Raw genomic sequence first — 14,757 nt, 5'->3', positions numbered from 1 at the left:
GGTCCAGTGCTCAAGGAGTCTCCTCTCCCTGCAGACGTAGAGTCTGTCCAGGAAGGAGCCAGAGCAGGAAGTTAAGTGTATAACGTTTGGGTCCAGTTGTCCAACTCAGTCTCTCAGTTTCATGAGGCTGGTGCTTATACCTCTGGCAGCCTGTGACACAGATCAGGCCAGCCATGCCTCTCAGTAACTTAAAAAAAAAAAAAATTCAGGGGGAGTTGGGCGGTAGCGCAGTGGGTTAAGCACATGTGGCACAAAGCAGAAGGACTGGCATAAGGATCCCGGTTTGAGCCCCCGGCTCCCCACCTGCAGGGGAGTCGCTTCACAGGCGGTGAAGCAGGTCTGCAGGTGTCTGTCTTTCTTTCCCTCTCTCTGTCTTCCCCTCCTCTCTCCATTTCTCTCTGTCCTATCCAACAATGACATCAATAACAACAACAACTACAACAATGAATTCTCAAGATCCCTGAGGGCTATTTGTTATTTACATTAAATCCTCTTTGTAAAGTATTATGCTGGCACTTGAGGCATAAGGAAGGAGTCCCAAGTCATCACTGAAGGCTATTAATGGGGCCAGGCAGCAGCACATCTGGTTAAGCACACATTACCATGAGCAAGGACCTGAGTTCAAGGCCCTGGTCCCCACCTGCAGGGGACAAGCTTCATGAATGGTGAAGCAGGCCTGGAGGTCTCTCTCTCTCTCTCTCTCTCTCTCTCTCTCTATCTCTATCTCTCTCACACACACACTTCCCCTTCTCAATTTCTATCAAATTAAAAAAGACAAAAAAAGGGCTACCAGGATTAGTAGATTCATTATACTGGCACCAAACCCCTGTTGCAAAAATATAAAATAAATTAATGTAAAGGCTATTAATGATGGGGTCAGGGAGATGACTGTCAGCACAACAATTAATGCAGAGACTTTAAACCCTCTAAGGTCCAAGGTTCAATCCCTGGCATGACCAGAAGCCAGAGCTGAGGAAAAATGCAATTAATGAGGGTGTTAAAAAAAAAACAAAAACTGTTCATCTGAGAACACAATCCTTGTTCAGCATTTAGCTGGCCTTTTTTAAATTTGAAATTCAAACTAAAAAGTGTTGTTATGGGACCAGGCAGTAGCACACCTGGTTGAGCACAAATATTACAATGTGCAAGGATCCGGGTTCAAGCCCCCAGTCCCCAGGGGAGAAGTTTTGCAAATGATGAAGCAGGGCTGCAGCTGTCTCTGTCTCTCTCCCTCTCTATCTCCTCCTCCCCTCTCAATTTCTCTCCAATAATCAATCAATAAAGATATGTCTCTATCCGATAATCAATCAATAAAGATATTTTAGCAAGTGTTGTTATTAGTGATGTATGCCTGCCTTTCACCGCTTCGTTTATTTCTGTCAACCTCAAACTCCACTGGGAAGCAGTGTGTTCAGAGAGCCCCCTGTTGGATGAGTGTCTTCTGGAGATGCTCTTAAGACTTGCTCAGACTCAGTTTTCTTCATCTGTGAAATAGGGGAGCTAACAGACTTGCCCCTGAGCTGCAGTTTTACTCCATTCACTCAGCTCCACAGGCAGAACAGCGCTTCTGACTCCCTGAGGCAGCGACACCACCTTGTGGTTAAAGAGAGTAACTGTAGCCTCTTCGGGGCCTCCAGAGGGGGAAATGATGGCAATGATGGCCATCAATGGGAGAGGGAATTCAGAAAGGAGTGGTGGGGTCAGAGGCCCAGCAGTGAGGCACCGGGTTCAGCATACAGGCTGAAATGCATAAGGACCCGGGTTCAAGCCCCTGGCCCACACCTGCAGGGAGAAAACAGTGAAGCAGGACTGCAAGCATTTCTTTCTCCCTTTCTGCCTCCCCCTTCCTTCTCAATTTCTCTCTGTCCTATTCAATAAAAAAAAAAAAAAAAAGGAAAAATGGCCTCCAGGTATGGTAGAGTCATCATGCAGGCATCCAGTCCCCCAGTGATAACTCTGCTGGTAATTAAATGGATAAATCAATACGTAGGGACCAGTGCAGAAGGCGGCATGTCTGAGAATGCTCCTTAGCCTTGATGAAGGTTAGATGGGGTGGGGTCAGGGGCTGGCAGAACAGCTCCCCTGCACAGCATACCTGCCTTGTCATCTCCTTGACTCAGGTTGGAGTCTGACCCACCCCCCACCCCGCTGCATTTCCAGGAAGCTTTCGTGATAGGCTCCCTGCCCCCATCGCTAGAAAAACGAGTCAGCCTGCAGCAGCGAACTCCCCAGAAGTAACAAGTGGTGGGACCTAAAAATGACTGTTGGGCAACAAGTCAGAAACAACGTCATCGTGAGGCATATGCTGCAGGTGCAGACCACTCTGCGATCATCTGTGTCTGTCCATGCCACCTGATAGACTGTCAGTAACGTGTCTGTGTTTTTAACTCCATGTCCCAGCACCCAGCACCCAGCACACTGGAACCAAGTGGGCCCTCAAATGGATGGATGGATGGATGGATGGATGGATGGATGGATCATTGCATACATGCATGGATGGATATATGGATCATTGCATGCATGCATGGATGGATGGATCGTTGCATGCATGCATGGATGGATCATTGCATGCATGGATGGATGGATGGATCATTGCATGCGTGCATGGATGGATGGATGGATCATTGCATGCATGCCTGGATGGATGGATGGATGGATGGATGGATGGATGGATGGATGGATGGATAGATGGATGGATGGATCACTGCATGCATGGATGGATGGATGGATAGATGGATGGATGGATGGCTGAGTGAATGGATGGATGGATGGATGGATGGATGGATGGATGGATCACTGCATGCATGGATGGATGGATGGATGACTGAGTGAATGGATGGATGGATGGATGGATGGATGGATGGATCACTGCATGCATGGATGGATGGATGGATGGCTGAGTGGATGGATGGATGGATGGATGGATAGATGGATGGATGGATCACTGCATGCATGCATGGATGGATGGAATGGGTGGGCTATAGCTGGTGGATGGTGGGTGGGTGGGTGGATGGATGGATGGATGGATGATCAATGGATCAACGGATGTGTAGGAGATCGATGGGTGGGTGGGTGGCAGACCAATGGGAAGTAGATAAATGGATGGGTGGTGGGTAGATGGGTAGATGAGTGGATGGTGGGGCTGAGAAATTCTGTATTTCCTGCTTCCCCTTTGTTCTTTGTGGCTGGGTCAAGTTTAGAGTAATTCCCAGAACAAATCACTGTATTACCCCAGAGAGGTCCCCCACTAAAAATAAAGCCTTCAGAGGCAGCTGAAGCCCTGAGGGGAGAGAACCCTCATCAGATGCCCCTGGGAGCTGACAGAGAAGCGTCTTCTCCCTGGCTGTCATCCTAACTGACAGGAGACACATTCAAGCAACTAAGCTTGGGAGACGGTGTGGAATCTTCAGTATGTGTGAAGCCTCTTCTCACCAGGGGCTCGGCCAGTGGTTCTCTTGATCAGCACTTCCTCCACAACCTTCCATGCAGAGGGCTGCAGATCAGGCCTACCCCCTCCCCCACCAGCAGAGATCCCCATGGGGACTAATCTCAGAAGGCGCTGGTGATCTGCAGGGCACTCAGCTGGGCAGTGAGTCCCAATACCCAGCCACGGCTACTTGCCCTGAGAAGTAATGTTTGGCTGTTACCTACTCAGTCTTGTGCAGACCATTCTCCTCACCACCAGCCCCGGGGAGACTGGAGACAGCAAGTTTCTTAAAAATAAAACCCACTCTGATGACCTCAGCGGGTCACGTCTCAAGAACGGTTAGTCATGCGGCCCCCGGGCTGCAGTCTGTCTGGCCACAAGAGCTTCCTGTGTTCTGCAGGGTCATTAACAGCTGCGAATCAATACAGGAGGTCAGGTTCTTCACAGCAACAGCACTGGGGGCTCCGGGGTGCCCTGGGGGGCTCCAAGGGGGCAGTGCAGTCTGTCGAGGGTGTGTTGTCCCCTCACAAAGGGGTCCGCAAAGCAGATAAGTACATTAGTCTGTGTTTCTGGTCTCTTTTCATCTCTGTCTCCCCTCCCTCTGTTTCTGTGTCTCGGTCTCTTTCATGCACATATTCTGGCCTTTTTTTTTTTTTTTGCTTCTATAAATAACATTGGCAAGCATATACAGTGATAATAATGTCTGAGACAGTTAGCCAAGGAGGTGGGGGGGGGGGAGTCTCTGTGAGGAAGAAACAAAAGACCGACATCGGGACAAAAGTTCAAGGGAGAATCTTAAGCTATCATTATGATGTAGCAGTGATAGGGATATAATTACCTGTTTGCCTGGCCAAAAAAAAAATTTTTTTTTCTTTTTTTTTAAAAAAAAAATTTTTTTTTTAAGAATAAATGCTCGCTTTCAAATGGAGGAAGCAGCCCACGTATTTACATTTGATCTATAGGAATCATTTAAATGAAATAATTCTCAAGAAATATGTAAATATTTTCATTCATAAAAATATATATATATATTTTTTTTATGTAACTTCTTACTGAGGCTCCACTGCCTTCCAGAACTCTTTGTTGCTTTAGGGATATATTAATCACATTACAACAAAGTGTAATGTAAATTGGATTCCCCCAAATTACATCACTACCAGGCCTATGGCTAGGGCTTGACAGCCATTTTGTTGTTGTTGTTGTTGCTTGTTTTGGCTAGAGACAAGTTGAAAGGAAAGGGGAAGGTACAGATGATGAGAGAGAGAGAGAGAGAAAGAGAGAGAGAGAGATTGGTAGCACTGCTTCACTAATCGTGAAGGTTCTCCTCAGTCATTCTGTAGGTGTGGACCAGAGACTTGAACCAGGGTCCTTTTGCATGGTAATGTGTGTGTGCTCTACTGAGTGCACCACTGCCCAGCCCCATCCAAAATTCTATTTTTACTAAATTGTTTTTATTTGACAGGATAGAGGAAAACTGAGAGGTGGGGAAGATAGGGAGTGAGAAAGATCCCTGTAGCACTGCTTCATGGCTCTGCAGGTGGCAATAAGTTGGTTATACATTGTTACGAAAGAGAGAAAGAAAGAAAGGAAGGAAGGAAGGAAGGAAGGAAGGAAGGAAGGAAGGAAGGAAGGAGGAAAGAAGGAAAGACAACATAGCAACAAAGGATCTATACTTCTAATAACCTAAGCAACTAGATGTACTGAAAACCATTACCACCATCTCACACAAATCATGCAGAAGGCCTTTGAAACAAGCTAGGATTCAAATACCAGAAATCCACAGATGCCAGAATGCAAAGTGAGGGCAGGGAAGCAGAGGGGAAGTGGCCCTGAGACTGCAGTGGCTGTGGTGACACTTGCCAACCTCACTCATCTCAGCTCTACAGATCTGGACTGTTACACAAAGACAAGTCAGTTGAATATGCACCCTCAGAAGGAATATAAAGCCAGATCACAGAGCACACATGCAGACCCTGCTGCCCCCCCCCCCCATGGATTCCTACAAGGCTGCACCCAGTGAGGACCTGAGAAGACTCCTGACCTTGAACCCTTCAAGGGCACTGATGGCACAGGGAAATTAGAAGTGGGGAGGGAGGCTGGTGGTACTTAGGTAACTCTGGGACACCAAGAAGGAAACCCTTCAAAGAGAAAACAAAACAAGCGAAGAGAAAGAATGAGGGAAAGCATTCTCTGGAAGAAAAATAGCTAAAGGAGGCAGTAGTAGTACATCTGGTTGAGTGAACGTGTCACAATGTGCAAGGACCCTGGTTTGAGGCCCTGGACCATATCTGCAAGGGGAAAGCTTTACAAGTGGTGAAGCAGTGCTGCAGGTATCTCTTAGTCTCTCTCTCTCTCTCTCTAACACCCCTTCCCTCTTGATTTCTGGCTGTGTATTTCCAACAAATAAATATAATGAAAAAAAAGAAATAATAACTGAGAATTTTCCAAAAGTGGTAAATTCATGGATCCTGAGCCTCAGAAAGCATACCAAACCATTTTTTTTAATTCGTGCACATACACATCAGTGACATTGAAGACTACTCCAGCTATTCTTTCTCCTCTGCCAAGCAGAAAGTCCTTAAAAGCAACAAGAGGAACTCAGATTTGGGTGATAGAAGACTTCTCAGGGGCTGAGAAGAGAGTGTCATGGCTCTGCAAAAGATTCTCATGCCTGAGGCTCTGAAGTCCCCAGTTTAATCCCCAGCATCAGCTAGAGCTGAGCTGTGCTCTGGTGTCTATAGACAATATAATGAGATCTCCAAGTGTCCTGAGATAATAACTGTCAATGTACAATTTTATAGCATGCTAAACTACCCTTCTCTGACAAGAACTACATAATGCCTTTGGAGGGGCTGGGAATTGACTTAGCAGGTAAAATAAGCACCTTACTGTGCTACATCTAGGCCCCAACTTCGATCCCTGAGATCTAAGGCAACACCCAGGGAGCTCCATGCATGGTGGGGCTTTGGTGTCTTTCTCTCTCTCCCCTCACTCTCTGTCTCTCTAAAAATAACATGGAATAAAAACACAGGTAGAAGACCCCAGACTCAATCCCCAACATTGTATAAAAAATGAGGAGGGACTGGGTGGTGGTGTGCACCCAATTGAGCACAGATGCTACCATCCACAGAACCTGGGTTCAAGCCCCCAGTCCCAACTTATGATGCATGGAGGGGGGAGATTCATGAGCAGTGAAGTAGTGTTGCAAGTGTCTTTCTTTTTCTCTCCCTCAATCACCTTTCCCTCTCCCATTTTTTCTCTGTTGTATCAAATAAAAGAAATAGTTTTTAAAAGGTAATAAAATAAAAACTTTCTCTACTCCTTAGAGTTATATCTGAATAAAGATGAATAGCTTAATAAGGTCTACTAGTTGAGTAAATAGATCAGGAAGAAAGTTAATCCCAGAGGGAAAGGCTAACATGTAAAAAAGATCTATAAATAAGTACAACCAGACAGAAGCTTAGACAGAAATATAGTAACGTAAGGCATCTCGATGGTGTCTGAGGCCCACAAGGACAGGTGTTCCCCTTGAAGATGCTACAAGATGTGCAAAAGTGCCCCCACCCCACCCCACCCCCACATCAAAATGCTAGTGCAAAAAATCTTTTCCTGGAGTCGAGAGACAGCTTGCCCAATAGAGCATGTCTGAGACCCTGAAGTCCATCCCAGACACCCCATATGAGCACCACAGATGACACTGGAGGGGCATGGATGGAGGAGCTGTAGTGCCTGTGTGAGACCCCAGCAATGCATTAAACACAAAGCAGGGCTGGAGAGAAAGCATAATGGTTCTGCAAAAGCCTTTCAAGCTTGAGGCTCTGAGGTCCCACGTTCAGTCCCCAGTACCACCGTAAGACAGAACTGAGCAGTGCCCTGGTCTCTTTCTTTCTCTTGGTATCTTTCTCTCTGTATCTACTCTTTCTCATTAAAATAAACTAAATAAAATATTTTTTAAAAAAAACAGACAGCATTTTGCCAGGACTTTACAAAGTTCTTTCTGGTGGGCACACCCGAGCTCCTTCAGCCCCAGGGCACTCTCCCCTCTGGGTGAACTCAATCAGCAACCCTAATGCCCCTCAAGTCTACAGAACAGTTAACGTTTCCAGATAATTCTTCAAACCCAATGCCAACTTCCTACTCAACTGACTATAAGTCCAGATAAATCAGCCTGATGGCTCCTAGGAGCAAACATATTAGATAGACGGTCATTTTATCTTAACTACAAAGTTGCCTTTACCTTATGAATACATTACCCATTAAAAAAAGAAAAAGGCCACAATCCACTTTTACTTCTTTTTTCTCATTGGTGTGAATTCCATGGATAGAATTGTCCCTGACTAGGAACTGGAAATCAATCTTCAGGCATTATGTTATGGAAAAGAGCAATGTCTTTATTTTACTACCAAAGTCAGAGATAATAATTAGGTTGAGGGCAGATCTAACCTCCATTAAGTTTTTTTTTTTTTTTAATCTCCAGAGTTATCACTGGGACTCAGTGCCTGCACTATGAATCCACTTCTCCTAGAGGCCACTTTTTCTACTGTTGTTCTTATTGTTGGATAGGACAGAAACTGATGGGGGGGGGGAGATAGATACCTGCTGACCTGCTTCACTGCTTGTGAAGTGACTTCCCCCTGCAGGTTCCAACTGGGATCTTTGTGCCTGTCCTTACGCTTCAAATGTGTGCTTAACTTGGTGCACTACCACCCAGCCCCTGGTAGCATGAAGATTCTTTTTTTTTTTTTTTTGCCTCTAGGGTTATTGCTGGAGTTTAGTGCCTGCACTACCAATCCACTGCTCCTGGAGGCTATTTTTTTCCATTTTGTTGCCCTTGTTGTTTTATCATTGTTGTTATTGCTGTCACTGTTGTTGGATAGGACAGAGAGAAATGGAGAGAGAAGGGAAAGACAGAGAGGGGGAGAGATAGACATCTGCAGAACTGCTTCACCATTTGTGGAGCGACCCGCCCCCCCTGAGGTGGGGAACTGGGGATCGAACTGGGATCCTTCCGCCGGTCCTTGCGCTTTGCGTCACATGCGCTTAACCCGCTACGCTACCACCCAGCCTCAGCCTGAAGATTCTAACGCAGACCTTGTTAATCGGACATCCTGCACCTCTGTGAACTGAGTTCATGCATTCTTCCTGCAACAAACAGGAAGAAAAACAGACGCTCAGGAGCTGAGGACCTGGCTTTATCCCTACACTACATTCAGTGCCAGAGATTTCATGAGACAAAGGACACTGGTATTTAAGCGTCATCATAAAAATAGGCTCGATATGAATCTTAGAGAACTAAAAAAAAAAAAAAAAGGTTGTCTTTGAGAGACATTCCACAGACTCGCTTGATTATTGATTGGCCACCAGTCCAGTTAACATTCTGGGATTTCTCTGTGGGCTTTGCTGATCGCTTGGCCCATGAGGCTCCAAGGGAGACCGTGTTACCAACAGCAAACGTCCTGTAGACGCTGCATGAAGGATTCCTAATCTGGGGGGAAGAATAACAGTAAGCATGAGCTCACGAGGGTGATTAAACCATCAAGTTTGCTCATGTGCATCGCTAGATTATTGGCAGGCGGGGCGGCAGGGAGAACTGGATACCGAACTGAAGAAAGAAGCAGGGTGGGGGGCAGTTTACAAAAGCTGTACATAGCAGCTGTGATGGCCAGTTTGGAACTCTGCCTTTAAAAAAAAATACCTTATTTATTTATTTATTTATTTATTTATATGGAGACAGAGAACAATTGAGAGAGAGGAGAGATAGAGGGGACAGAGAGACACCTGAGCATTTCCTTACTGCTCCTGCTGCAGGTGGGGACTGGGAGCTTGAACCCGGGCCCTTGTGAGTGGTAACACATGCGCTCTACCAGATGCGCCACAGCCTGGCCCCAGAGCTTTATCGTATAATTAGATTTCTACCCAGAGACTATTTATTATGTGGGTAGAAGACACTGTGTATCAGAACATACACGGTGCAGTCAGTGTACCGTACAGTCGCTTGCAGCCATGCCAATATCTAAAAAGAAACATAATCATCTTAAGTTCTTAAAGGGAGAAAACACACACACACACACACACACACACACACACACACACCACTCAAAAATAAAAGGGAAGAGCTGAGTAGGCTCTCCGATCTCATTGTTTTCACACCCTGTATTTTCTTTCTGTGGCCTCTTAAAGTCTTCTTGCCTCTCTGTTCTGCTATTTTCACACTCTTAGTCATCCCTCCAGGCCAGAGCAGGAAAAGCTCTGTGAAATTCTCCACCTTGCATATAATGTTCTAGTTTGGGGGAGGGAGCCACAGCTTATGCACACGGTTTATAATGCATGAGATTTCAGTGTGATACTGCATGGGGGGCTGTTCTCTGGAGGGCAGTTCTATCCTCACCTTCTATCTACCTGGGGGGGAAAAATGGTGAAAAAATCAGAGGTCTGGGAGAGGGGAATCCTACCTACATCAAGTGCAAGGGGCTAGCAACACACACATACACACACACACACAATCTTGGGTTTTTGCCACTGTTTTTATCTGTCTGTTTTCATTACTAGATTGTGAGAATAAACCAATTTACTTTAGGGCCAGGCAGTAGCTCACCAGGTTAAGCGCACATGGTGTGAAATGCAAGGACCGACATAAAGATCCCAGTTCAAGTCCCCGGCTCCCCACCTGCAGGGGGGTCACCTCACAGGCGGTGAAGCAGGTCTGCAGGTATCTCTCTTTCTCTCCCCCTCTCTGTCTTCCCCTCCTCTCTCCATTTCTCTCTGCCCTATCCAACAACAATGACAATAATAACAATAATAACAACCACAAGGACAACAAAAATGGGGGGAAAATGGCCTCCAGGAGCAGTAGATTCGTAGTGCAGGAACCGAGCCCCAACAATAACCCTGGAGGCAAGAAAACAAACAGCAAAACCAACTTACTTTTTCATTTTCTATTTGCCCATCCCCTTCTTAGAACAACATCTGACACAGAGTAGGTTCCTGGTCACGTGTGTTTATTGAATGAATAAATGAATGAATGAATGAATGAGTGAATGATGAATGTCAGTCACCACTGGCAGTGCCCTCTCCATGGTTCTGAATTTACAGATGAACTTTATTCAGTAACAATGGAACTCCATCAGGACCCGGAAAGAGAGGAGGGAGAAAGGGTGTAACATTTGGATGTAGTAATAGGTGTATGTGTGACTTAGAAAGGAAGAGAAAATGAGATCACAGGGGGAAAAGTAGGCAAATATCTACAAGTAGAGACAAATAGGTGTAGAAATACTAATTAACACATATCTATACCCTTCAGAGAACTGCTGTAGCTTACAATGGAGGCATTGGGGATCCAGAACTCTGGTGGTGGGGACGGTATGGAGTTGTACCCCTGTTGTCTTATAATTTTGTAAATCAATATTAAATCACTCATTAAAAAAACAAGAAACAACTAATTCAACAGCAACAGGCAGCTCAAACTCCCGGCCCTCTATCAGCAGTCTGGGTCCTGGCAGAAATGCAGATTATGGAATGTAAGGGCAGTTTTTTGGAACTTACCGAGTGCTACCTTGCCAGGGACATTGATGGGGGGAAACTCGCTTCTCAGGGTTGGCGACCTCTGGGTGTAGGCTAGTCTGTCTCCACTCTGGGTCACTCACTAATCTGCAGGAAGCTCCCCAAGCCCTGATCATTACTGCCTAATTAGCATATCATTAATTTCTTTGGAGAGCAGGGGTCACAGAGACCATCAGTGTGGCAAGAAAATTCTCCAAATGAAAGGAACTGACTGAAATTCCTGAGCAGACGTGAGACACTTTATCCTGACAAAACAGTACAGTGATAACAGAACAAAAAAAAAAATGCATCCTTGAGTATGAAATGGCATTTCGTGGAGTTGGAGAGAGAGAGAATGCTAGAAATTCCAGGTAAGGACTCCAGTTAAATAGATAAATGTCAGGCGGGGGCATAATGGTTATGCAAAGAGACTCTCAGTCCCCTGCACCACTATAAGCCAGAGCTGAGCAGTGCTCTGGTGTTTCTATCTCTCTCTCTTTCTGCATCTCTCTGAAAAATAAAATAAATACAATATTTAGAAAAAATAGATAAATGTCTATTGAGGGTACCTCCAAAGTTGAGAGAGAGGAGAGCAGAGATCTCTATAGTGACTCTGTGGAGTAGACCTTATTTTCTTACTCCAGTCCTTTCGCTTAGCGCCATATGCACTTAACCTGCTGCACTACTGCAGACTTTCTTTTCCTTTCCCTTTCTTTCTTTCTTTCTTTCTTTCTTTCTTTCTTTCTTTCTTTCTTTCTTTTCTTTCTTTCCTTCTTCCCTTTTCTTTTCTTTTTCTTTTCCTTTTTCTTTCTTTTTTACCAGAACACTGTTCAGCTCTGGCTTATGGTGGTGCAAGGAATTGGACCTGGGACTCTGAAGCCCCAGGCATGAGAGTTCTCTTTGCATAACCATTCTGCTATCTACCCAATGCCCTGGAGTAGACCCCTTTCTTTGACAAGGTTCCACATCGACATTGTCAGTCCAACTTGGGTTTTTTTTGTTAATGGTTTGAAAACATCAAAGCAACAATGGATGTAACTACATCAAAACCACGGAGGATTTAGGAGTTTTTGGTGTGTGTGTGTGTGTGTGTGTGTGTGTGTGTGTGTGTGTGTGTGTACGTATGCACCCAGCCACTCAACAGTTTAACTTTCCATTGGAGAAAATGCCAAGCTTCCATCAGGGTCAGAGCAATAGTCCATCTGGGAGGACACCTGCCTTGTCACATCACATGCGAGTCCCCCCCCACTACAGGGAGCGCTACAACCCTTGGGAAATCCTCAGTGCTGTGGGGCCCCTTCTTTCTGTCTCTCCCTGCCGTCTCTCTGTCCGTGAGAAAGGTTGATCTGCACCAGTGAAATTGTGCATGATTTTTGTCATCAGCAATGATGACAAACAAAAAAAAATACCAAGCAGGGGACCAGGCAGTGGCACACTTGATTAAGCATTCACATTACAGTGTACAAGGACCCAGGTTCGAGCCTCTGGTTCCCATCTGCAGGGGGAGAGCTTCATGAGTGGTGAATTCAGCAAGGCTGCAGGTGTCTCTGTCTCTCTCCCTCTCTATTTCTCCTCCCTTATGAATTTCTCTCTGCCTCTATCCAGTGATAAACCAACAAACATTTAACAAATGCCAAGCATTCTAGTAGAGTGCACGTGTTACCTTGCACAAAGGGACAGGCTCAAGTCCCCATCTCCACCAGTCGGGGGTTGGCTTCACATGTGATAGAGCAGTGCTGCAGGTGTCTCTCTTTTTCTTCCCCTTTCTATCTCTCTGTCTTTCACCCTTTACCAAAAAAAAAAGTTTTATTTTATTTATTTTATTTATTATTGGATAGAGACAGAGAGAAATTGAGAGGGGAGGGAGAGAGATAGAGAGGGAGAGAGACAAAAAGACACCTGCAGCCTTGATTCACCACTTGTGAAGCCTCCTCTCTGCAGGTGGGGCCAGGGGCTTGAACCTGGCTCCTTGCACATGGTGATGTGTGCGCTTAACCAGGTGTGCCACCACCCGACCCCTAAAAATAAGGTTGTTTTTTTTTCTCTGCCTCTTCAAATATCAAACACTTACAGGAACAGAAAGAATCATGTGATCAGCACACACTCAGCACCTAAATTTGACAATGATCCAATTCATGAGCGATTTTATTTCTTTTTTTAAAAATATTTATTTATTATTTATTCCCTTCTGTTTCCCTTGTTGTTTTATTGTTGTAGTTATTATTGATGTCGTTGTTGTTGGATAGGACAGAGAGAAATGGAGAGAGAAGGGGAAGACAGAGAGGGGGAGAGAAAGACAGACACCTGCAGACCTGCTTCACCACCTGTGAAGCGACTCCCCTGCAGGTGGGGAGCCGGGGGCTTGAACTGGGATCCTTACGCTGGTCCTTTGCACCACGTATGCTTAACCCACTGCGCTGCCACCCGACTCCCGATTTTATTTCTTTTAAAGTCCCAACCATTGCATACTAGGTTACACTATACTCTATTTTACTATGGAAAGTGTCAAACATACCCTCGTTGAGACAAGCAGTACAGAAAGCCCCCACAGAGTGGCCTCTCAGCCTTATAGTGACCGCACAAGGCCAGTGTCCTGGTGTCTTTGTCCCTCCAGCTCCAGCTGTCCCTGTGTTATTGGCCAACTCTCCTCAGGCATCCAGCCATCATCTGTTGGTCTGCTTCTAAATTCTGCTTCTAAAACCCCTTCTGTTTCATTGGTTTAATCCCCCCTGTTTAACACTCTATTCTATTTACATAACCACTGTTAACGAAGCACCGCCCTGCCTCCAGGGCATTGGTTTAATCCTCACTGTTTTGCTCGCTTTTTCCTTCTCCCCACCCCCTATCCTACATACATCCTTTTCAGACCTGACACTTCCACCTCAGGATATAGAAGGACAAGATTGTGATTAGAGTTAGCTTAGATTGCACTGTGTTCCACATGAATAAAGACTGAACTGCGTACCACTCAGCCATGAGTCCCTGGTCATTTCTCTCTCCCGCCTGCGAAGCTAGCCCGACAATCATCTCCTCTGCAAAGACTCTGCTGTCGCAAGAGGTAAGGACTTTATTCTTTAAACACAGCCACCAGACCATGCTCACACCCCCAAGAAAACTGACACTTCCCAAATATCGCTAGGTACCCAGTTTGTTCTGACTTCCATTGGTGTTGTCAGTGACCAAAAAAATTAATCAATTAATTAAAATGCATTTTAAAGAGTTTGTTTGAGTCAGGATCCAATAAAGTCTCACACATCGCTGTTTGTTGTTATTTGTGTCTCTTGAGTTTCTTTTTCTTATTTCTTTAATCTGCAGGCTCCCCATCCCACTCCACCCCCACCCCTCTCTCATTTTTCCCTTATCGCTTCTTTGCTGAAGAAACCAGGTCACTTGTCTGTATAGCTTTTCACCGTCAAGTATTTACAACACTATTTTAAAATAACAAACCACTGGAACCAGTTAGCTAGCCTGTTGGTAACTGGCCCTGAGCGTCCAGCTGACCCCTCGGAAGCGCCTGGCTTGAAATAATCAGAAAAATGACCCGTCTCCTGTCCTGTTTTGACATAAAGGCTCTTCTCCCTTATTGTCTGGAGGATCAAGAAGACATGACAGTTCACACTGAGGGCAAACCCTGCTAGGGCAGGGTTAAAAGGGGTGAAAGGTGTGAGAAACAGCCCAGTTGGTTGTAGCCTTTTCATTGATGTCTATCAATCGAGTCCGACTGCAGACCCCGGACTTTTACATGTCTTCGTGACTACAACCATGCCTTGTTTTTCTTCCAAATTAGCTTA

Source organism: Erinaceus europaeus, chromosome 15 (genome assembly GCF_950295315.1).
Source record: "Erinaceus europaeus chromosome 15, mEriEur2.1, whole genome shotgun sequence".
In the NCBI taxonomy this organism is placed as follows: domain Eukaryota; kingdom Metazoa; phylum Chordata; class Mammalia; order Eulipotyphla; family Erinaceidae; genus Erinaceus; species Erinaceus europaeus.
Note: the sequence above shows the minus strand (reverse complement) of the source record.